The sequence below is a fragment of the Monodon monoceros genome, unplaced genomic scaffold (assembly GCF_005190385.1).
Source record: "Monodon monoceros isolate NGI ecotype Baffin Bay Population unplaced genomic scaffold, NGI_Narwhal_1 Super_Scaffold_21, whole genome shotgun sequence".
Lineage (NCBI taxonomy): Eukaryota > Metazoa > Chordata > Mammalia > Artiodactyla > Monodontidae > Monodon > Monodon monoceros.
The window spans coordinates 42,803,795-42,828,690 of NW_021703778.1; positions in this window are offsets into that span (position 1 = coordinate 42,803,795).

The following is a 24,896-nucleotide window of genomic DNA, read 5'->3' on the forward strand; positions in this document are numbered from 1 at the left end:
ATTAGAGTTTCTCTGGGAAAAACTGAGAGCACACGGAGGCAGTGGAACAGTTAAGGAGAACAATTCGAGGCTGGTGTCTTAACGTCTCGGTTCAGTGCAGTCTCTTGGCAGGTGTGTGCACAACCGCGCTTGGCAATGGCGGTTGAGGCCCTGGTGGGTGTGTGAGTCATGCTAAATGGACACTGGGCTAATGGAGAGATGGACCAGTGGACACCTGTGCTTTGGGGCAGAACATGAGAGCCAGAGAACAGGGACGGAAGTGGCCTGCAAACCTCCTTTTTGTCTACAAGCAGTCATTCTGTAGGATTACTTAGCCAGGGAGCAGAGGAGCAGAGGGCAGTGGAGGAAGATTGTGGGAGGAGATACCAGTTCAGCTGAGAGGGGGATTATCAAGTCTCCTGGAGGCAAGACAACTCATTAATTCACAGCTGGCAAGATGTTTCCTGTCAAAGGTTGATATTTTTTTAAGTGTCTTTCTCTCTTACCAACAGTACAATATCAGTGAGGACAGAAAATTGTGATAGCCCCTCCTTTATTTCTTCCTTTGCCCCCCACATTTCCAAAGCCACAGAGCTTTGAGGAAAGGCAGGGTCAAAGTCTCCTTCAGGTCTCAGTTCTTGGAAATTGAGTCCCTTATTCATTTGGAGCTGCCCAGTGGTTGCCATGGTAACACAACATCTGCTACCCAACTCTGCTCCAGCGGTCACTGGGTTTGGCATACTCCAAGCTGTTGCTGGTTCTGTGTTTTGCCTGATGTGCTCCTCTGCTCCCCGAGGAATGCATCACACCTTTTCAGCAAAGGAACACTTATTCAAAAGGCAGGGTTATGGAGAGAAGGGAGGTTAAATCAGTGCAAGTTGTAATTCTGAGAAAGCAAGCTCTCTGCGTGTGGGGCCATTAACTCTGCCAATCTTTGGATTAATGTTCTGCATCTGTTGATCTCAAATCCTACTGAAAACCATCCTCCTAGATTTATTTTGTTAGCATTTGTTTCTAAGGAGCATACATTATTTATTAAAACTTCTGTAAGATGTTTAAAATATATATAAATTCCATGCTCCTCTCCCTTATTTTCTCATTTTAATGTCTTTCAGGTTTAATTGCTTGTCTGCCATTCTTTCTATTCACCAATTATTTCTGAAACTGAACAATATAGAACATAAATACAGGTTTCCTTGCCTACAACTTTCTCCTGTTCTTCCAGGCAGCATCTTTATTCCTACTTCCCCTTGAAAACACATGATTTTTCTTGCTTGCTTTAATAGTTACTATCCTCAGGGGGGTCTCTAAGAAACTGAGAGGTGGTGTGGTACAGCCGTAGGAATACAGACTCCAGAGTCAAGGGAATCTAGGATTGGTCTCCTATCAAGGGTGAACAACTCATCTCATTTTGCCTGGAACTTGGCCAGTTTTAGCACTGAAAGTTCCCCAGCTGGGGGAAACCTTCAGTTCTTGGGCAAACCAGGATGACTGGTCATCCTCGTCCCAGCTTCCTCATCCTCTTGCTCTGTGTTCTTGGGAAATATCTTTTGCTTTTCTGACACTTGATTTTCTTATTTGTAAAATGAGAATGATAATAAGATGTTCCCCAAAAGGTTTTGGTGGGGATTAAATAAGTTAATAGATAAGATGCCTAATGCTAAAACAGAAGTCCATGCTCAGTAGCTATTATTATTAATCTTAGAATTAGAACTCTAGAGATAATCTTGAGTCGCTCATCCAATTTACAGCTGAGAAACTGGTTTGTTTAGATTGTCTAGCTTTTAAGGCTAGAAGTAGGACCAGGACTGGGATGGGGCAAGTGAGGTGCCTAGGGCTCAACATTTAAGGAGGAACTCACTCTGGGGTCATGTAAGTACATACTGCAAGCAAGGTGCCAACCTTTAGGTAATGCTGCCAGGCTACCAATCATGATTATCTGTCTTAGATAAAAAACACGTCACATTCTCTACTAGACAGATGCTCCATTTTATCTTTGGTGACAATTAGTTTCTAATAACAACAGTGTTCCTAAGTCATCCAGGACTGTGACTGCAGCAAAATATTTTTACTCTGAGTATCATTAAAACAAAGCAAAACAAAAACCCTTGGTTCTCAAGAGACCTTGCGAAGTGAATCATTATAGTCAATCGTTTCCCAAATAGCATTAAATTGCCTTTTATTGTTAACAATATTTTATGGAAATCTTTCTAAAAGATATTGCACATTTCCCTGCCTTTTTCTGTCCATTAAATTAGACTTTTTAATTTGAAATAATTATAAGTTCAGGTGCAGTTGTGAGAAACAATACAGAGAGATACCATGTAAACTTTACCCAGGTTCTCCTAATTGTAACATCTCACAAAACTCCAGTACATCACAACCAGGATACTGATGTTGATACAGTCAAGATAAACTATATTTCCATCACCATAAGGATCCCTCCCCCTGACCTCTGGTAGCCACACCCACCACCCTCCCACTCTCATTCCCTCCCTGGCAACTATTAATCTGTCCTTCATTTCTGTAATTTTATTATTTCAAGAAAGTTATATAAATGGAATCATACAATATGTAATATTCCAGACTGGCTTTTCTCAGCATAACTCTCTGGAGATTCATCTGGGCTGTTGAGTATATCAATAGTTCATTCCTTTTTATTGCTGAGTAATATTCCATCATGTGGATGTACCACAGTTTGTTTAACCCCTTGAAGGACATCTGGGTGATTTCCTTTTTTTTTACCACTATGAATAAAGCTGCTGTAAAAACTCATGCACATTGCTAATAGAAATTTAAAACACACAAATAAATGGGCAACCTGTGTTGATGAATTGGAAGACTAAATATTGTTAAGATGACAATACTACCTAAAGTGATCTACAGATTCAAATTTCTACCAAAATATCAACACTCTTTTGTGGAAAAAAAAAAAAAGAAAAATCCATCCAAAAATTCATATGGAATCTCAAGGGACCATGAATAGCCAAACTAATCTTGAGAAAGAACAAAGTTAGAGGTCTCACACTTCCTGATTTTAAGACTTATTACAAAGGTACAGTCATCAAAACAGTGTGATTCTGGCATGAAGACAAAAAGAGAGACTAAAGCAATAGAATACAGAATACAGAAAAATCCTTGCATTTATGGTCAAATGATGTTTGACAAGGGTCAAGACCCTTCAATGAGGAAAGGAGAGTCTTTTAAAAAATAGCATTGGAAAAACTGGATATACACATGCACAAGAATGAAGCTGGACTCTTATCTTACACCATTTAATAAAATTAACTCAAAATATATCAAAGACTTAAAAATAAAAGCTAAGGGGGGGTACCTTCAAGATGGCAGGGGAGTAAGATGGGGAGATCACCTTCCTCCCCACAAATACATCAAAAATATATCTACATGTGGAACAGCTCCTACAGAACACCTACTGAACGCTGGCAGAAGACCTCAGACCTCCCAAAAGGCAAGAAACTCCCCACATACCTGGGAAGGGCAAAAGAAAGAGAGAAAACAGAGACAAAAGAATAGGGATGGGACCTGCACCTCTGGGAGGGAGCTGTGAAGGAGGAAAAGTTTCCACACACTAGGAAGCCCCTTCACTGGTGGAGACGGGGGGTCGGGGAGCTTTGGAGCCACAGAGGAGAGTGCAGAAACAGGAGTGCAGAGGGCAAAGTGGAGAGATCCCCAGACAGAGGATCAGTGCCGACCAGCACTCACCAGCCTGAGAGGCTTGTCTGCTCACCCGCTGGGGTGGGTGGGGGCTGGGAGCTGAGGCTCGGGCTTCGGAGGTCAGATCCCAGGGAGAGGACTGGGGTTGGCTGCATGAATACAGCCTGAAGGGGGCTGGTGCACCACAGCTAGCCGGGAGGGAGTCTGGGAAAAGTCTGAACCTGTGTAAGAGGCAGAAGACCATTGTTCCGTGGCGCGTGAGGAGAGGGAATTCAGAGCACTGCCTAAATGAGCTCAAGAGAAAGGTGCGAGCCCCAGCTATCAGTGCAGACAACAGAGATGGGCATGAAGTGCTAAGGATGCTACTGCAGCCACCAAGAAGCCCGTGTGCAAGCACAGGTCACTATCCACACCTCCCTTCCTGGGATCCTGTGCAGCCCGCCACTGCCAGGGTCCCGTGATCCAGGGACAACTTCCCCAGGAGAACACATGGCATGCCTCAGGCTGGTGCAATATCATGCCGGCCTCTGCCACCACAGGCTTACCCTGCATTCTGAACCCCTCCCTCTCCCCGGCCTGAGTGAGCCAGAGCCCCCGAATCAGCGACTCCTTTAACACCCTCCTGTCTGGGTGAAGAACAGATGCCCGAGGGTGACCTACATGCAGAGTCAGGGCCAAATCCATAGCCGAACCCCAGGAGCTGTGTGAACACAGAAGAGAGAGGGAAATTTCTCCCAGCAGCCTCAGGAGCAGCATATTAAATCTCCACAATCAACTTGATATACGCTGCATCTGTGGAATACCTGAACAGAAAATGAATCATCCCAAAATTGAAGCAGTGGACTGTGGGAGGAACTGTAGAATTGGGGTTTGCTTTCTGAATCTAATTTGTTTCCCGTTTTATGTTTATCTTAGTTTAGTATTTAGAGCTTATTATCATTGGTAGATTTGTTTATTGATTTTGTTGCTCTCTTCCTTTTTTTTTTTACGTGTATATATAGATATAGTTCCTTTTTCTCTTTTTCTGAGTGTGTATGTGTATGTTTCTTTGTGTGATTATGTCTGTATAGGTTTGCTTTAACAATTATTCCTAGGGTTTTATCTGTCCATTTACTTTTAGTATAGTTTTTAGTGCTTGTTATCATTGGTGGATTTGTTTATTGGTTTGGTTGCTCTCTTCTTTCTTTTTTATTACTTTTTAAAAATAATTTTTATCTTAATAACTTTATTTATTTATTTATTTCCCTTTTCTTCTGAATGGTGTGGCTGACAGGGTCTTGGTGATCTGGCTGGGTGTTGGGCCTAAGCCTCTGAGGTGGCAGAGCCGAGTTCAGGACATTGGTTCACCAGAGACCTCCTGGCTCAATGTAATATCAAATGATGAAAGCTCTCTCAGAGATCTCCATCTCAATGCTAAGACCCAGATCTACTCAATGACCAGCAAGCTCAGAGCTTGACACCCCATGTCAAACAACTAGCAAGACAGGAACAAAACCCCACCCATTACAAGAAAGACTGCCTAAAATCTTAGGTTCACAGATGCCCCAAAACACACCACCGGATGTGGACCTGACCCCAAAAAAGATAAGATTCAGCTTCATCCACCAGAACACAGGCACCACTCCCCTCCACCAGGAAGCCTACAAAATCCACTGAACCAACCTGACCTACTGAGGGCAGACACCAAAAACAACAGGAAAAACCAACCAGCAGCCTTCAAAAAGGAGACCCCAAATACAGTAAATTAAGCAAAATGAGAAGACAGAGAAATACACAGCACATGAAGGAGTAAGGTAAAAACCCACCAGGCCACACAAATGAAGAAGAAATAGGCAGTCTACCTGAAAAAGAATTCAGAGTAATGATAGTAAAGATGATCTAAAATCTTGGAAAGAGAATGGAGAAAATACAAGAAAGTTTTAACAAGGACCCAGAAGAACTGAAAAGCAATCAGACAGTGATGAACAACAAAATAAATTAAATTTAAAATTCTCTACAGGGAATCAATAGCAGAATAACTGAGGCAGAAGAATGGATAAGTGACCTGGAAGATAAAATAGTGGAAATAACTATCACAGAACAAAATAAAGAAAAAGAATGAAAAGAATTGAGGACAGTCTCAAACACCTGTGGGACAACATTAAATGCACCAAAATTCAAATTATAGGGGTCCCAGAAGAAGGGAAAAAGAAAGGGACTGAGAAAATATTTGAAGCGATTAGAGTTGAAAACTTCCCTAATATGGGAAAGGAAATAGTCAGTCAAGTCCAGGAAGCACAGAAACTCCCATACAGGATAAATCCAAGGAGAAACACGCCAAGACACATATTAATCAAACTATCAAAAATTAAATACAAAGAAAAAATATTAAAAAGCATCAAGGGAAAAGCAACAAATAACATACAAGGGAATCCCCATAAGGTTAACAGCTGATCTTTCAGCAGGAACTCTGCAAGCCAGAAGGGTGTGGCAGGGCATATTTAAAGTGATGAAATGGAAAAACCTACAACCAAGATTACTTTACCCAGCAAGGGTCTCATTCAAATTCAACAGAGAAATTAAAACCTTTGCAGACAAGCAAAAGATAGAATTCAGCACCACCAAACCAGCTTTAAAACAAATGCTAAAGGAACTTCGCTAGGCAGGAGACACAAGAAAGAGAAGGAAAAGACCTATAATAACGAACTCAAAACAATTAAGAAAATGGTAACAGGAACATACGTATCAATAATTACCTTAAATGTAAATGGATTAAATGATCCAAACAAAAGACTGGCTGAATGGATACAAAAGCAAGACCTGTATATATGCTGTCTACAAGAGACCCACTACAGACCTAGGGACACATAGAGCCTGAAAGTGAGGGGATGGAAAAAGATATGCTATGCCAATGGAAATCAAAAGAAAGCTGGAGAAGCAATTCTCATATCAGACAAAATAGACTTTAAAATAAAGACTGTTACAAGAGACAAAGAAGGATACCACATAATGATCAAGGGCGCAATCCAAGAAGAAGATATAACAATTGTAAATATTTATGCACCCAACATAGGAGCACCTTAATACATAAGGCAAATGCTAACAGCCATAAAAGGGGAAATCAACAGTAACACAATCATATTAGGTGACTTTAACGCCCCACTTTCACCAATGGACAGATCATCCAAAATGAAAATAAATAAGGAAACACAAACTTTAAATAACACATTAAACAAGATGGACCTAATTGATATTTATAGGACATTCAATCCAAAAACAACAGAATACACTTTCTTCTCAAGTGCTCATGGAACATTCTCCAGGATAGATCATATCTTGGTTCACAAATCGAGTGTTGGTAAATTTAAGAAAACTGAAGTCATATCAAGTGTCCTTTCTGACCACAGCACTATGAAATGGCATATCAATTACAGGAAAAAAATTGTAAAAAATCAAACACATAGAAGTTAAACAATACACTACTAAATAACCAAGAGATCACTGAAGAACTCAAAGAGGAAATCAAACAATACCTACAAACAAATGACAATGAAACCAGGACGACCCAAAACCTATGGGATGCAGCAAGTGCAGTTCTAAAAGGGAAGTTTATAGCAATACAATCCTACCTCAAGAAACAAGAAACATCTCAAATAAACAACCTAACCTTACACCTAAAGCAATTAGAGAAAGAAGAACAAAAAACCACAAAGTTAGCAGAATGAAAGAAATCATAAAGATCAGATCAGAAATAAATGAAAATGAAGAAAATGATGGCAAAGATCAATAAAACTAAAATCTGGTTCTTTGAGAAGATAAACAAAATTGATAAACCATTAACCAGACTCATCAAAAAAAAGAGGGAGAAGACTCAAATCAATAGAATTAGAAATGAAAAAGGATAAGTAACAGCTGACACTGGAGAAATACAAAGGATCATGAGAGATTACGACAAGCAACTATATGCCAATAAAATGGACAACCTGGAAGAAATGGACAAATTCTTATAAAAGCACAACCTTCTGAGACAGAGCAGGAAGAAATAGAAAATATAAACAGACTAATCACAAGCACTGAAATTGAAACTGTGATAAAATATCTTTCAACAGGGCTTCCCTGCCTGCCAATGCAGGGGACGTGGGTTCATGCCCCGGTCAAGGAAGATCCCACATGCCGCGGAGCAGCTGGGCCTGTGAGCCATGGCCGCTGAGCCTGCGCGTTGGGAGCCTGTGCTCTGCAATGGGAGAGGCCACAGCAGTGCGAGGCCCACGTACCAAAAAAAAAAAAAAATCTTTCAACAAACAAAATCCCAGAACCAGGTGGTTTCACAGCCGAATTCTACCAAACATTTAGAGAAGACCAAACACCTATTCTTCTGAAACTCTTCCAAAATATAGCAGAGGGAGGAACACTCCCAAACTCATTCTAGGAGGCCACCATCACCCGGCAACCAAAATCAGACAAAGATGTCACAAAAAAAGAAAACTACAGGCCAATATCACTGATGAAAATAGATGCAAAACTCCTTAACAAAATACTATCAAACAGAATCCAACAGCACATTAAAAGGATCATACACCATGATCAAGTGGGGTTTATCCCAAGAACCAAGATTTCTTCAATATATGCAAACCAATGAAGTGATACACCATATTAACAAACTGAAGGATAAAAACCATATGATAATATCAATAGATGCAGAAAAATCTTTTGACAAAATTCAACACTCATTTACGATAAAAACTCTCCAGAAAGTAGGCATAGAGGGAACTTACCTCAACATAATAAAGGCCATATATGACAAACCACAGCCAACACCTTCCCCAATGATGAAAAACTGAAACCATTTCCACTAAGATCAGGAATAAGACAAATAAGACAAAAGGTTGCCCACTCTCACCACTATTATTCAACATAGTTTTGGAAGTTTTTGCAAGAGCAATCAGAGAAGAAAAGAAACAAAAGGAATCCAAATCGGAAAAGAAGAAGTAAATCTGTCACTATTTGCAGATGACATGATACTATACATAGAGAATCCTAAAGATGCTAGCAGAAAACTACTAGAGCTAATCAATGAATTTGGTAAAGTTGCAGGATACAAAATTAATGCACAGAAATCTCTTACATTCCTATACACTAAAGATGAAAAATCTGAAACAGAAATCAAGGAAACACTCCCATTTACCACTGCAACAAAAAGAATAAAATACCTAGCAATAAACCTACCTAAGGAGACAAAGGAACTGTATGCAGAAAACTATAAGACACTGATGAAAGTAATTAAAGATAATACAAACAGATGGAGAGGTATACCATGTTCTTGGATTGGAAGAATCAACATTGTGAAAGTGACTATACTACCCAAAGCAATCTACAGATTCAATGCAATCCCTATCAAACTACCATAGGCATTTTTCACAGAACTAGAACAAAAAATATCACAATTTGGAGGGAAACACAAAAGACCCTGAATAGCCAAAGCAATCTTGAGAAACCAAAACGGAGTGAGGAATCAGGCCCCTGGGCTTCAGACTATACTATGAAGCTACAGTAATCAAGACAGTATGGTACTGGCACAAAAACAGAAATATAGATGAATGGAAGAGGATAGAAATCCCAGAGATAAACCCACACACATATGGTCACCTTACTTTTTGATAAAGGAAGCAAGGATATACAATGGAGAAAAGACAGCCTCTTCAATAAGTGGTGCTGGGAAAACTGGACAGCTACATGTAAAAGGATGAAATTAGAACACTCTCTAATACCATAAACAAAAATAAACTCAAAATGGATTAAACACCTAAATGTAAGGGCAGACACTATAAAACTCTTAGAGGTAAACATAGGCAGAACACTCTATGACATAAATCACAGCAAGATCCTTTTTGACCCACCTCCTACTGAAATGGAAATGAAAACAAAAATAAACAAATGGGACCTAATGAAACTTCAAAGCTTTTGAGCAGCAAAGGAAGCCATAAACAAGACCAAAAGACAACCCTCAGAATGGGAGAAAATATTTGCAAATGAAGCAACTGACAAAGGATTAATCTCCAAAATATACAAGCAGCTCATGCAGCTCAGTATCAAAAAAACAAACAACCCATTTCAAACATGGGCAGAAGACCTAAATAGACATTTCTCCAAAGAAGATATACAGATTGCCAACAGACACATGAAAGGGTGCTCAATATCACTAATCATTAGAGAAATGAAAATCAAAACTGCAATGAGGTATCAGCTCACACCAGTCAGAATGGCCATTATCAAAAACTCTACAAACAATAGATTCTGGAGAGAGTGTGGAGAAAAGGGAACACTCTTGCAGTGTTGGTGGGAATGTAAATTGATACAGCTGCTATGCACAGCAGTATGGAGGTTCCTTGAAAAACTAAAAATAGAACTACCATATGACCCAGCAATCCCACTACTGGGTATATACCCTGAGAAAACCATAATTCAAAAAGAGTTATGTACCACAATGTTCACTGCAGTTCTGTTTACAATAGCCAGGACATGGAAGTGACCTAAGTGTCCAATGAGAGATGAATGGATAAAGAAAATGTGGCACATATATACAATGGAATATTACTCAGCCATAAAGTGAAATGAAATTGAGTTATTTGCAGTGAGGTGGCTCTCATACAGAGTGAAGTAAGTCAGAAAGAGAAAAACAAATACCATATGCTAACATACATATATGGAATCTAAAAAAAAAAAGTTTCTGATGAACCTAAGGGCAGGACAGGAAGATGGAGAGAATGGAGTTGAGGACACAGGGAGGGGGAAGGGTAAGCTGGGACGAAGTGAGCGCATGGACATATATATATACTACCAAATATAAAATAGAGAGCTAGTGGGAAGTAGCTGCATAGCACAGAGAGATTAGCTCGGTGCTTTGTGTCCACCTAGGGGTGTGGGATAGGGAGGGTGGGAGCAAGGTGCAAGAGGGAGGGGATATGGGTAATATGTATATGTATAGCTGATTCACTTTGTTATACAGCAGAAATGAACACATCATTGTAAAGCAATTATACTCCAATAAAGATGTTAAGAAAAAAAAATAGAACTAAAACTATGAAACTTAGAAGAAAACACAGGGGGGATCTTCATGACACAGATTTTGCAAATATTTCTTGGATATGACATCAAAAGCACAGACAAAAGAAAATACATACAAATTGAACTACATTAAAATTTAAAACTTTGTACATCAAAGGACATAATCAACAGAGTGAGAAGGCAAACTATGGAATGGGAGGAAATATTTCCAAATCATATACCTGAAAATGGTCAATATCCAGAATATATAAAGAACCCTTACAACTCAACAACAAGAAAACAACCCTATTTTAAAATGGGCAGAGTACTTGAATAGACATTTCTCCATACAAGATACACAAATGGCTAAAAAGCAGATGAAAAGATGTTCAACATCACTGATCATTAGGTAAATGCAAATCAAAGCCATAATGAGATACAACCTCACTCTCATTAAGAGTGAAAGAAAGAAAAAGAAGAGTTGACAAGGATGTAGAAATGAAACTCTTGTTCACTGCTAGTGGGAATATAAAATAGTTCAGCCACTATGGAAGACAGTATGGCAGTTCCTCAAAAAATTAAAAAGAGAATTATCATATGAACCAGCAATTCCTCTTCTGGGTATATATTTAAAAGAATTAAAAGCAGGACTCAAACAGGTATTTGTACACGCATGTTCACAGCAGCATTATTCACAATAGCTAAAAGATGAAAGCAACCCTAAAGTCCACTCACAGATGAATAGATTTTTTTTAAAGTGGTAGGAGTGACATCACCAAAAAGGCACCATATGTTGTTTCTGACTTAGCTCTCCCTCACAAGAACAACAACTATTCATGGGCGAGACCATATGGAGAAAATCCTGGAACACATGGGTGTCCCAACGCACACCCCTGTACCACAGAGGTCAAACCCGACTGCATTAGGAGGGTAGGAGGAGTGGCTACACATTGATTGCTTTGCGCCTCCCCCAGGTTGGCATAGCAACACAGCAGGAGCTCTCCCCTGAGCCCCATGGTTCCTCCAGTGGGAAAAGAGCCCGGGGTGAACGTTGAGTTCTGAAGTATTGTGGGGTGCTTCTTGGGAGTCCCCACTCTAGTCTCATCCCACCGGAATTGTGGGGGAATCTGTGAAGCTTGACCACTATGAATCTGATTGTGACTGATAAGGGGGAAAGGGCTTGCAACAACCAGCTCTTAGATCTGGGCAGATGAGGTTCTTACCTGAAGCACCCACACAGAAGTCCAAACCAGTGGCTTTGCTAATCCGTAGAACCAAATCAGTGGCACAGTCTGACCAGAGAACTCAGCAGAATGCAAGTCTACCTGATTTGGGTCTTCAAATAAAGAGCCTTGCTGGCCCTGGAGCCTGGTCTACCACTTCCCAGGAAGGGTAGCTAATTCATAGCTCCACCTACTGCTGAATTTAGCTTCCCGCCCCTCCAGACCAGCAAGCCTCACAAGGAACACCTAGGAGGCTTCTTGGAGCTGGCCTTCCTATTTCACCCAGGAAGGGGAGCAAATCACAGCCCCACCCTATGCTGAGTGTAGCTCCCAGCTCCCTCTAATCTCAAAGGCTGACCAGAACACCTGGAAAGCTGCATGGCCCAGAAATGTTCAAGCAGAGTGTACAGCAGGCAGAGCTGACCATCTGCAGAGGAAAGCCAGAGGCTGCATTTAGCCAGGAAACTTGGGTCATGGGTCAGCTTGAGTCAAGACCACAAAGAAAAAGCCTTGCCAGATTTGAAGCTGGGTCTTCTGCTTTGTTAGGCAGAAAAACTAATTTCTAGCCTCATCCATTGGTAAATACAGCTTTTAGCCTGCCTGACCAGGAAACGTAACCAGAACACACAGGAAGCTGTGTAGCTATCCAACAGCCCTGCTTATAATCACAATTGAACAGAGTGCACAATTTGAGGTTTCCTCCATCTGCAGAGCAAAATCAGTCACTTCATCTGGCCAGGGAATTCAATGCACAGTCTTGCCTGATTCAGTCCCCAAACAAAGCCATGCAGGCCCTGGGGCCCATCCTGCTGCCCCACTAGGGCAGGGAAGTCAATTCAGAGCCCCAGATAACTATAGTTCCCATTCCCAACTGTCCAGAAAGCCTGGCAACCACTGAGAATGCAGGCAACCATGGAGATCACCTAATAGACTTACTTGGGCAGGGAACCATGCCAGCAGTCCTATCTAACTGTTCTCAGCCAGTGACACAACCACCTAACCTCAGAGCTCAGGCAGTGGCCTCTACCAAAAATAGGCCCTGATAGCAAGCCCCACTTGCCCAAGGATGTTACCAGCAGACCTGTCCAGAAACCCAAATGGAACTGACTGGTGAAGAACTATTATCTTTGCCAAAGTGAACCTATGAAGTCTAGAAGAGGAGGTTACTTACTCAAATGCTTAGATACCCATGTAAGAAGTCAATGATCAGAAAAAAATGAGGTAAATATGATATCAACAAAGGAAACTAATAAAGCCTAAGTACTGACCCTAAAGGAATGGAAATCTATGAATTGTCAGACAAAGAATTCAGAATAATTCTCTTAAATAAGTTTAGTGAACTACAAGAATATACAGACAACTAAACAAAATTAGGGGAAAGTGCATGAACAAAATGAGAAGTCCAACAACGAAATAGAAATGATTCAAAAAACAAAAGTGAAAACAGACATCCTACAGCTGAAAAATACAACTAAACTAAAGAATTCAATAGACAGCTTCAAAAGCAGACTAGACTACACAGAGGAAAGAATCAGTGACCTAGAAAACAGGACATTTAAAATTATCAAGTCAGGTGATCAAATCAAGATGGCAGAGGAGTAGAACATGGAGCTCACCTTCTCCCACAAATACATCAAAAATACACTGACATGTGGAATGATTCTCACAGAACATCTACTGAAAGCTGGCAGAAGGCCTTAGACTTCCAAAAGGGCAAGAAAATCTCCACGTAACTGGGTAGGGCAAAAGAAAAATGAAAAAAAAAAAAGGAAAGTAATTGGGATGGGACCTGCACCTCTGGGAGGGAGCTGTGAAAGAGGAAAGGTTCCTGGCTGTGAAGTCCCCTCACTATTGGGGAAATCAGCCAGGATAGAGGGGGAGCTTCAGAGCCTAGGAGAGAGTGCAGCAACTGGTTTGCGGGAGGCAAATTGGAGAGTAACCTGCACAGATGGTCAGTGCTGGCTGGAACTCCCCAGCCTGAGATGCTTATCTACTGGGGTGGGTGGGGGCTTCATGCTGAGGCTCGAGCTTCGGAGGTCAGACCTTGGGGAGAGGACTGGGGTTGACTATGTGGAGACAGCCTGAGGGGGCTAGGTTGTGGTGCACAGAAACCTAGAGAGTACGGGAAGAAGGCTGGGCCTGCCAGTGAAGCAAAGCACCATCGTTGGGGGGCATGTGAGGAGAGGAGAGAGACTGCCATAGGAGCTTCTTTTCCTGTGCTTGCTCTCAGGTGTCAGGACACTGCATACACAAGCTCCTGGGGTGGGCATGAGCTGCCACTGCCATCTTGGACTCCAGAGGTGGGCAGGGACTGCTACTGACGCTGCTGAGGGTCCTGCAAGCAGGCACAGGTCGCTGCCCCACCCTCCCGGGAGCACGTGCAGCCTGCTGCCACTGTCAAGGGTCCCATGACCTGCTTCCTACTGCTGCCCGAGCCTTCCCGGGAGCATGCATGGGCTGCACACCTGCACATGCCCTATCAAGAGGATAACGGACAGCACACTCTGAGGAAAGAGATGGCGAGCATCCAAATCAAAAACAGCCCTCACACCAAAAAAATAAATTAAATCCACACAAGCCACGCAGGGACACTCCTGCACATAAATAGGCTTCCAAGACTACAGTAGATAATTGTTTCTCCTAAACTCACAGAGTAAGAGAAATATAGGCAAAATAAAGAAGCAAAGGAATCACTCCCAGTTAAAAGAACAAGAGAATTCCCCTGAAGGAACAAAAAATGAAACAGACCTCTTTAATCTAATAGACACTGAGTTCAAAAAAGAGGTAATGAAAATACTGAAGGAATTAAGAAAAGCTATTGGGAGAAATGCAGATTGCTCTAAAAAGGAGCTAGAAACTATAAGGAGGAGCCAAGAAAAATTAGAAAATTCATTTGCTGAGACAAAAGGTGAGGTAAAGGTAATGAATAGCAGAATGAAAAATGCAGAAGAAAGAATAAGTGATCTGGAAGACAGAATAATGGAAATTATCCAATCAAAACAGCAGACAGAAAGCCAAATGAAAAGAAAATGAAAACAATATAAGAGACCTATGGGATAATATAAAGCATGCCAATCTAAGCATAACAGGGATTCCAGAAGGAGAAGAAAGGGAAAAGGGGATTGAAAATGTATTTGAAGAAATTATGGTTGAAAACTTTTCAAACCTAAAGAAGTAAACAGATATCCAGATACAGAAAGTACAGAGGGTACCAATCAAGAACATATTATTGTAAAAATGGCAAAACTTAAAGAGAGGATTCTAAAGGCAGCAACAGAAAAGCAAGAAGTAAATTACAAGGGAATCCCCATAAGGCTATCAGCTTATTTCTTTATAGAAACACCACAGGCCATAAGGGAGTGGCAAAATATATCCAAAGTCTTGAAAAGGAAAAATCTGCAACCTAGAATATTCTACCCAGCAAGATTATAATTTAGAATAGAAGAAGAGATAAAGAATTTCTCTGACAAGCAAAAACTGAAAGAATACAGCAATACTAAACCTATTCTAAAAGAAGTACTGAAAGGTCTTCTCTAAATAGAAAAGAAGCAAGAAAATATAAGAAGGAGGAAATCACAGTTGGAAAGTAAATCGCTTAAATAAGCCAGTATACAGATCAAAAAGAAAAAAAAACTATTTGTGACAGTGATGATAAACACAAAGAAGAGCAAAAGGATAAACATGAAGATGTAAAACAGGACAAAAAAATCACAAATGTGGGGAAGGTGAGTAAGAAAATGCAGATACTTTTTTTTTTTTTCTTAGAATGTGTTTGAGCTTATATGACTATCGGTCTAAAGCAAGCAGGTATAGGAAGGGGTTAACATACTTGAAAAACAGGGCAACCAGAAATCAAAAACATACAATAGATTTACAAAAACCAAAAGGAAGAGAACACAAACATAAAATAAAAGGAAATTATCAAGCCACAAAAAGATAAATAAAGAAAAAGGAACAGAAAAGAGAGCAAGAATCAACAGGAAAACAGGGTTTAAAATGGTAATAGAAACATATGTATCAATAATTACCTTAAATATCAATGGACTGAAGCCTCCAATCAAAAGTCATAGAGTGACAGACTGGATAAAAGAACAAGAGCCTATAATATGCTGCCTACAAGAGAACCCCTTAGGGCAAAGGACACACATATATTGAAAGTGAGGGGATGGAAAAAGATATTTCATGCAAATGGAAATGACAAGAATGTGGAAGTTGCAATACTCATATCAGACAAAACAGACTTCAAAGGCTATAAAGAAAGGTAAAGAAGAACACTATATAATGACAAAAGGATCAATACAAGAAGAGGATTTTACACTTGTAAACATATATGCACCTACTATAGGAGCACCCAAATATATAAAACAAATACTAGCAGACAAAAAGGGAGAAATTGATGGGAATATAATAATAGTAGGAGACATTAACACCCCACTCACATCAATGGACAGACCTTCTGACAGAAAACCAAAAAGGCAACAGAGACCCTAAATAATATAATAAAACAGTTGACTTAATTGATATTTTCAGGACATTACATCCAAAAAAACCCAGAATATACATTCTTTTCAAATGCACATGGAACATTCTCTAGGACTGACCACATACTAGGGCACAAAACCAACCTCAACAAATTTAAGAGTTAGAAATTATTTCAAGCATCTTCTCTGACCACAATGGCATGAAACTAGAAAACAACCACAGGAAAAAAATTGAGAAAAAAATGATTACATGGAGACTAAGAAACATGCTACTAAAAAGCCAATGGATCAACAAGTTAATAAAAAGGCAATTTAAAAATCCCTTGAGACACATGACAATGAAAACACAACCATACAAAATCAATAAGATGCAGCAAAAGCAGGTCTTAGAGGGAAGTTCATAGTAATACAGGTCTTCCTCAAAAAACAAGAAAAATATCAAATAAACAACCTAACCTATCACCTAAAAAAACTAGAAAAAGAAGAATAAACAAAACCTAAAGTCAACAGGTGGAAGGAAATAGTAAAGATCAGGGAGGAAATAAATAAAATAGAGATTTAAAAAACAATAGAAAAAAATCAATAAAACCAAGAACTGGTTCTTTGAAATGATAAACAAAACTGACAAACATCTGGACAGGCTCACCAAGAAGAAAAGAGAGAGAACCCAAATAAACAATATAAGAAATGAAAAAATGAGAAATCTCAACTGACACCACAGAAATACAGAAAACCAAAAGAGAACACTACGAACAATTATATGTCAACAACTTGACAACCTAGAAGAAATGGACAAGTTTTTAGAAACATATGGCCCAACAAAACTGAATCAAGAAGAAACAGATAATTTGAATGGACTGATCACTAGAAGTGAAATAGTATCTGTAATAGAAAAACAAAAAACTTCCTATGAACAAAAGTCCAGGACCAGATGTCTTCACAGGAAAATTCTACTAAACATACAAAGAAGATACTGATTCTTCTCAAACTTTTCCAAAAGGCTGAATAGAAAGGAAAACTCCCAAAGACATTCTATGAAGCTATCATCAACCCTGATACCAAAACCAAAAAAAGATATCACAAAAAAAGAAAATTACAGGCCAATATCACTGATGGACATACATGGAAAATCTTCAACAAAATACTGGCAAACGGAATCCAACAACACATTAAAAGGATCATACACAATGGGAATCATCTCAAGGTTGCAAGGATTCTTCAATATACACAAATCAACCAATGTGATACACTGTATTAACAAACTGAAGAATAAAAACATATGATCATCTCAACAGACAAAGAAAAAGCTTTCCACAAAATTGAACACTGATTTATGATAAAAACTCTCCAGAAAGTGGGCATAGAGGGAACCAACCTCAAGATAATAATGGCCATATATGACAAACCCACAGCAGACATTATTCTCAATGGTGAAAAACTGAAAGCATTTCCTCTAAGATCAGGAACAAGACAAGGGTGTCCACTCTCACCACTATTATTCAACAAGGTCTTGGAAGTCTTAGCCACAGCAGAGAAGAAAAAGTAATAAAAGGAATCCAAATTGGAAAAGAAGAAGTAAAACTGTCACTGTTTGCAGATATCATGATACTATACATAGAAAATCCTAAAGATGCCACCAGAAGACTACAAGAGCTATTCAGTGAATTTAGTAAGGTCACAGGATGTAAAAAAATGCAGAGAAATCCCTTGCATCCCTATATGCTAACAATGAAAGATCAGAAAGAGAAATTGAGGAAACCCTCCCATTTACCATTGCAATAAAAAGAATAAAATACCTAGGAATAAACCTACCTAGGGAGACAAAAGACCTGTACAGAGAAAACTATAAGACACTGATGAGAGAAATCAAAGATAACACTAACAGATGGAGAGATATACCATGTTCTTGGATTGGAAAAATCAATATTGTGAAAATGAGTATACTACACAAAGCAATCTACAGATTTAATGCAATCCCTATCAAATTACCAATGTCATTTTTCACAGAACTAGAACAAAAAAACTTTACAATTTGTATGGAAATACAAAAGACCCCTAAAAGCCAAAGCAATCTTGAGAAAGAAAAATGGAGCTGGGGGAATCAGGCTTCCTGACCTCAGACTATATTACAAAGCTACAGTAATCAAGAGAGTATGGTACTGGCATGAAAATAGAAATATAGATCAATGGAACAGGATAGAAAGCCCAGAGGTAAACCCACACACCTACGGTCACCTAATCTATGACAAAGGAGGCAAGAATATACAATGGAGAAAAGAGAGTCTCTTCAATAAACGGTACTGGGAAAACTGGACAGCTACATGTAAAAGAATGAAATTAGAACACTCCCTAACATCATACACAAAAAATAAACTCAAAATGATTAAAGACCTGAATATAAGGCCAGACACTATAAAACTCTTAGAGGAACACATAGGTAGAACACTCTATGACATAAATCACAGCAAGATCCTTTTTGACCCACCTCCTACTGAAATGGAAATAAAAACAAAAATAAACAAATGGGACCTAATGAAACTTCAAAGCTTTTGAACAGGAAAGGAAAGCATAAACAAGACCAAAAGACAACCCTAGAATGGGAGAAAATATTTGCAAATGAAGCAACTGACAAAGGATTAATCTCCAAAGTATACAAGCAGCTCATGCAGCTCAATATCAGAAAAATAAACAACCCAATCAAAAAATGGGCAGAAGACCTAAATAGACATTTCTCCAAAGAAGACATACAGACTGCCAACAAACACATGGAAAGATGCTCAACATCACTAATTATTAGAGAAATGAAAATCAAAACTACAATTAGGTACCACCTCACATGGGTCAGAATGGCCCTCATCAAAAAATCTACAAACAACAAATGCTGGAGAGGGTGTGGAGAAAAGGGAACCCTCATGCACTGTTGGTGGGAGTGTAAATTGATACAACCACTATGGAAAACAGTATGGATGTTCCTTAAAAAACTAAAAATAGAACTACCATATGACCCAGAAATCCCACTACTGGGCATATACCCAGAGAAAACCATAATTCAGAAAGAGTCATGTACCCCAATGTTCATAGCAGTACTATTTATAATAGCCAGAACATGAAAGCAACCTAAATGCCCATCAACAGAGGAATGGATAAACAAGATGTGGTATATATACACAATGGAATATTACTCATGCATAAAGAGGAACAAAATTGGGTCATTTGTAGAGATGTTGATGGACCTAGAGACTGTCATACAGAGTGAAGTAAGTCAGAAAGAGAAAAACAAATATTTTATATTGACACGTATATGTGGAATCTAGAAAATGGTACAGACGATCCTATTTGTGAAATAGAGACACAGACGTAGAGAAAAAAAATGTATGGAAACCAAGGGGGAAAGGAGGGGTTGGGAGAAATTGGGAGATTGGGATTGACACATATACACTATTGATACTATGTATAAAATAGATAACTAATGAGAAAATACTGTATAGCATAGGGAACTCTACTTAATGCACTGTGGTGACCTGAATGGGAAGGAAGTCCAAAAGGGAGAAGATATATGTATATGTATAGCTGATTCATTTTGCTGTACATTAGAAATAAACAATACTGTAAAGCAACTATAGTTCAATAAAAATTAATTTAAAAAATTAGCAAACCAAATCCAACAACACATAGAAAAGATCATAAACCACAACCAAGTGGGATTCATCCCAAGCTCACAAGGATGGTTCAGTATACGCAAATCAATCAATGTAATACACCATATTAACAAAAGAAAAGTAAAAAGCCACATGATCATCTCAATAGATACAAAAAAAAAAGAGAAGCATTTGACAAAATTCAACATGCATTTATGATAAAAACTCTAACCAAAGTGGGCATATAGGGGAAAATCTCAACATAATAAAAGCCATTTATGACAAACCCACAGCCAATATTAATACTCAGTGACGAAAAGCTGAAAGCCTTCCCACTAAAATCTGGAACAGCCAAGGATACGCACTCTCACCACTTCTATTCAACATAGTATTGGAAGTCCTGGTTACAGCAATCAGACAAGAAAAAGAAATAAAAATATCCAAATTGGAAGGGAAGAGGTAAAACTGTAACTAAATGCAGATAACATGATACTACATATAGAAAACCCTAAGGACTCCACACAAAACTACTCGATCTAATAAATGAATTCAGCAAAGTAGAAGGATACAAATTAAATTCAGAAATTGGTTGTGTTTCTTTACACTAACAATGAAATATCAGAAAGGGAATGTAAAAACACAGTACATTTTAAAATCACACCAAAAAATTAAAATACCTAGGAATAAACCTGACCAAGGAGGTGAAAAACTTATATGCTGAGAACTTTAAAAAACATTAATAAAGGGAATAAAAGAGGATTCAAAGAAATGGAAAGATATCCCATAATCTTGCATTGGAAGAATTAATATTGTTAAAAATGGCAATACTACCCAAAGCAATCTACAGATTTAATGCAATCCCTATCAAATTACCCATGACATTTTTCATAGAACTAGCACAAATGATCCTAAAATGTAAATGGAATCATAAAAGACCCAGGAGTGGCAAAGCAATCTTGAGGGGGAAAAAAAAAAGGAGGCGTAATCCTCCCAGACTTCAGACAATACTGCAATGCTACAGTAATCAAAACAGTGTGATACTGGTACAAAAACAGACATATGGATCAATGGAACAGAATAGACAGCCCAGAAATAAACCCACACACCTATAGTCAATTAATCTTCATCAAAGAAGGCAATGTAAAATGGGATAAAGAGTCTCTTAAGCAAGTGGTGCTGGGGAAGTTGGACAGCTGAATGGAAAACAATGAAAGTTAGAATATACCTTCACACTATGAACAAAAATAAATTCAAAATGGCTTAAAGACTTAAACATAAGACATGACACCATAAAACTAGAAGAGAGCAAAGGCAAAACATTCTCTGACATAAACTGTACCAATGTTTTCTTAGATCAATCTCCCAAGGCAATAGAAATAAAAACAAAAGTAAACAAATGGAACCCAATCAAACTTACAAGCTTTTGCACAGCAAAGGAAACCAACCATAAGAGAACCAAAAAGACTACTTATGGAATGGGAGAAAATATTTATAAATGATGAAACCAAGAAGGGCTTATTCTCAAAAATATACAAACAGCTCATACAACTCAACAACAAAGAAACAAACCAATCGAAAAATGGGCAGAAGGCCTAAAGAGACATTTCTCCTAAGAAGACTTACAGACGGCCAATAGGCACATGAAAAGGTGCTCAATGTCACAAATTATTGGAGAAATGAAATCAAAACTACAATGAAGTATCACCTCACACTGGTCAGAATGCCCACCATTAAAAAGTCTACAGATAAATTCTGGAGAGGGTGTGGAGAAAACAGCACACTCCTACACTACTGATGGAAATGTAAGTTGGTGCAGTCACTGTGGAAAACTGTATAGAGGTTCCTCAGAAAACTAAAAATAGAATTACCATATGATCCAGCAATCTCACTCCTGGGCATATACCCGGACAAAACTATAATTCAAAAAGATACATGTACCCCTATGTTCATAGCAGCACTATTCAGAATAGCCAAAACATGGAAACAACCTAAATGTCCATTGCCAGATGAATGGATAAAGAAGATGTGGTACACATATACAATGGAATACTAGCCAGCCATAAAAAAGAAGGAAGTAATGTCATTTGCAGCAACATGGGTGCAAATAGAGATTATCATACTAAGTGAACTAAGTAAGAAAGAGAAAGACAAATACCACATGATATAACTTATATGTGGAATCTAAAATATGGCACAAATGAACTTATCTACAAAACAGAAACATACAGACATAGAGATCCAACTTGTGGTTGACAATGAGAAGTGGGGTAGGGAGAGGGATTGACTGGGAGTTTGGGGTGGGTAGATACAATCTATTACATTTAGAATGGATAAACAACAAGATCCTAATGTATTGCACAGGGAACTATATGCAATCTCCTGGGATTAACCATAATGGAAAAGAATATGAAAAAAGAATGTATGTATGTGTATAACTGAGTCACTTTGCCATACAGCAGAGATTGGCACAACATTGTAAATCAACTATACTTCAATTAAAAATGAAAATAAAATTATCATGTCAGAGTAGCAAAAAGTAAAAAGAATGAAAAAGAGTGAAGAAAGCCCAGAGGACTTATGGGACACAATAAAAGGAAAAAATATCCACATTATGGGAATTCCAGGAGCAGAAGAGAAAGGGACAGAAAGTATATTGAAAGCAATAATGGCTGAAAACATTCCAAACCTGGAAAGAGAAATGGACATCAAGATCCATGAGGGCTGAAGGTCCCAAAATAAGGCTACACTGAGATACATTATAATAAATTGTCAAAAGTCAAAGACAAAGATTTTGAAAGCAGCAAGGAAAAAGAGAGAAGTTGCATACAAGGAAACTTCCATAAGAAACTTCAGGTCAGGAAAGAATGGAGTGATATTTTAGAAATATTTTTCTTAAATGTCAACCAAGAGTTCTATGCCTGGCAAAACTATCCTTCAGAAATGAAGCAGAGATAAAGCTTTTCCCAAACAAACAAGAGCGGAGAGGTTTCATTACCACAAAACCTGCTGTAGAAGAAATGCTAAAGGGAGATCTTTGAGTGGAAGTAAAAGGACGCCAATTAACATAATAAAAATATAAGAAGGTAGTGTAAAACTTACTGGTAATGGTAGATATATAGTGAAATTTAGATTCCGTAATACAGTAATGGTGGTGGTTTATAATCCACTTACAACTCTGGTTTAAAACTTTAAAAGCATATGTAGTAAAAAATAATAACTAGAGAGTAGAAGCAAGAAGAACTACAATCCTGCAGCCTGTGGAACAAAAACCACATTCACAGAAAGATAGACAAGATAAAAAGGCAGAGGGCTATGGACCAGATGGGGGAACAAGAGGAAACCCCAGGAAAACAACTAAATGGAGATAGGCAACCTTCCATAAAAAGAATTCAGAATAATGATAGTGAAGATGATCCAGGACCTTGGGAAAAGAATGGAGGCAAAGATCGAGAAGATGCAGGAAATGTTTAACAAAGATCTAGAAGAATTAAAGAACAAAGAGAGATGAACAACACAATAACTGAAATGAGAAATACACTAGAAAGAATAAGTAGCAGAATAACTGAGACAGAAAATGGATAAGTAACCTGGAAGACAAAATGGTGGAATTTACTGCTGCAGAACAGAATAAAAAAGAATGAAAAGAAATGAAGACAGCTTAAGAGACCTCTGGGACAACATTAAATGCAACAACATTCACATTATAGGGGTCCCAGAGGAGAAGAAGGAGAGAAAGGACCTGAGAAAACATTTGAATAGATTATAGTCTAAAACTTCCTTAACATGGGAAAGGAAATAGCCACTGAAGTCCAGGAAGTGCAGAGAGTCCCATACAGGATAAACCCAAGCAGAAACATGCCGAGACACATAGTAATCAAACTGGCAAAAATTAAAGACAAAAATTATTGACTGCAGCAAGAGAAAAATGACACATAATATACAAGGGAACTCCCATAAGGTTAACAGCCAATTTCTCAGCAGAAACTCTACAAGCCAGAAGGGAGTGGCATGCTATATTTAAAGTGATGAAAGGGAAGAACCTAAAACCAAGATTACTCTACCCAGCAGGACCTCATTCAGATTTGATGGAGAAATCAAAAGCTTTACAGACAAGCAAAAGCTAAGAGAATTCAGCACCACCAAACCAGCTCTACAACAAATGCAAAAGGAACTTCTCTAAGTGGGAAACACAAGAGAAGGAAAGGACCTACAAAACCAAACCCCAAAACAATTAAGAAAATGGTAATAGGAACACACATATCAATAATTACCTTAAATGTGAATGGATTAAATGCTCCAACCAAAAGACACAGGCTTGCTGAATGGATAGAAAAACAAGACCCATATATGTGCTATCTACAAGAGACCCACTTCGTACCTAGGGACACATAAAGACTGAAAGTGAAGGGATGGAAAAAGATATTCCATGCAAAGGGAAATCAAAAGAAAGCTGGAATAGCAATACTCATATCAGATAAAATAGACTTTAAAATAAAGAATGTTACAAGAGACAAGGTAGGACACTACATAATGATCAAGGGATCAATCCAAGAAGAAGATAGAACAATTATAAATATATATGCACCCAACATAGGAGTACCTCAATACATAAGGCAACTGCTAAAAGCTATAAAAGAAGAAATTGACAGTAACACAATAATAGTGGGGCACTTTAACACCTCACTTACACCAATGGACAGATTATCCGAACAGAAAATTAATAAGGAAACACAAGCTTTAAATGACACAATAGACCAGATAGATTTAATTGATATTTATAGGACACTCCATCCAAAAACAGCACACTACACTTTCTTCTCAAATGCGCATGGAGCATTCTTCAGGGTAGGTCACATCTTAGGTCACAAATCAAGCCT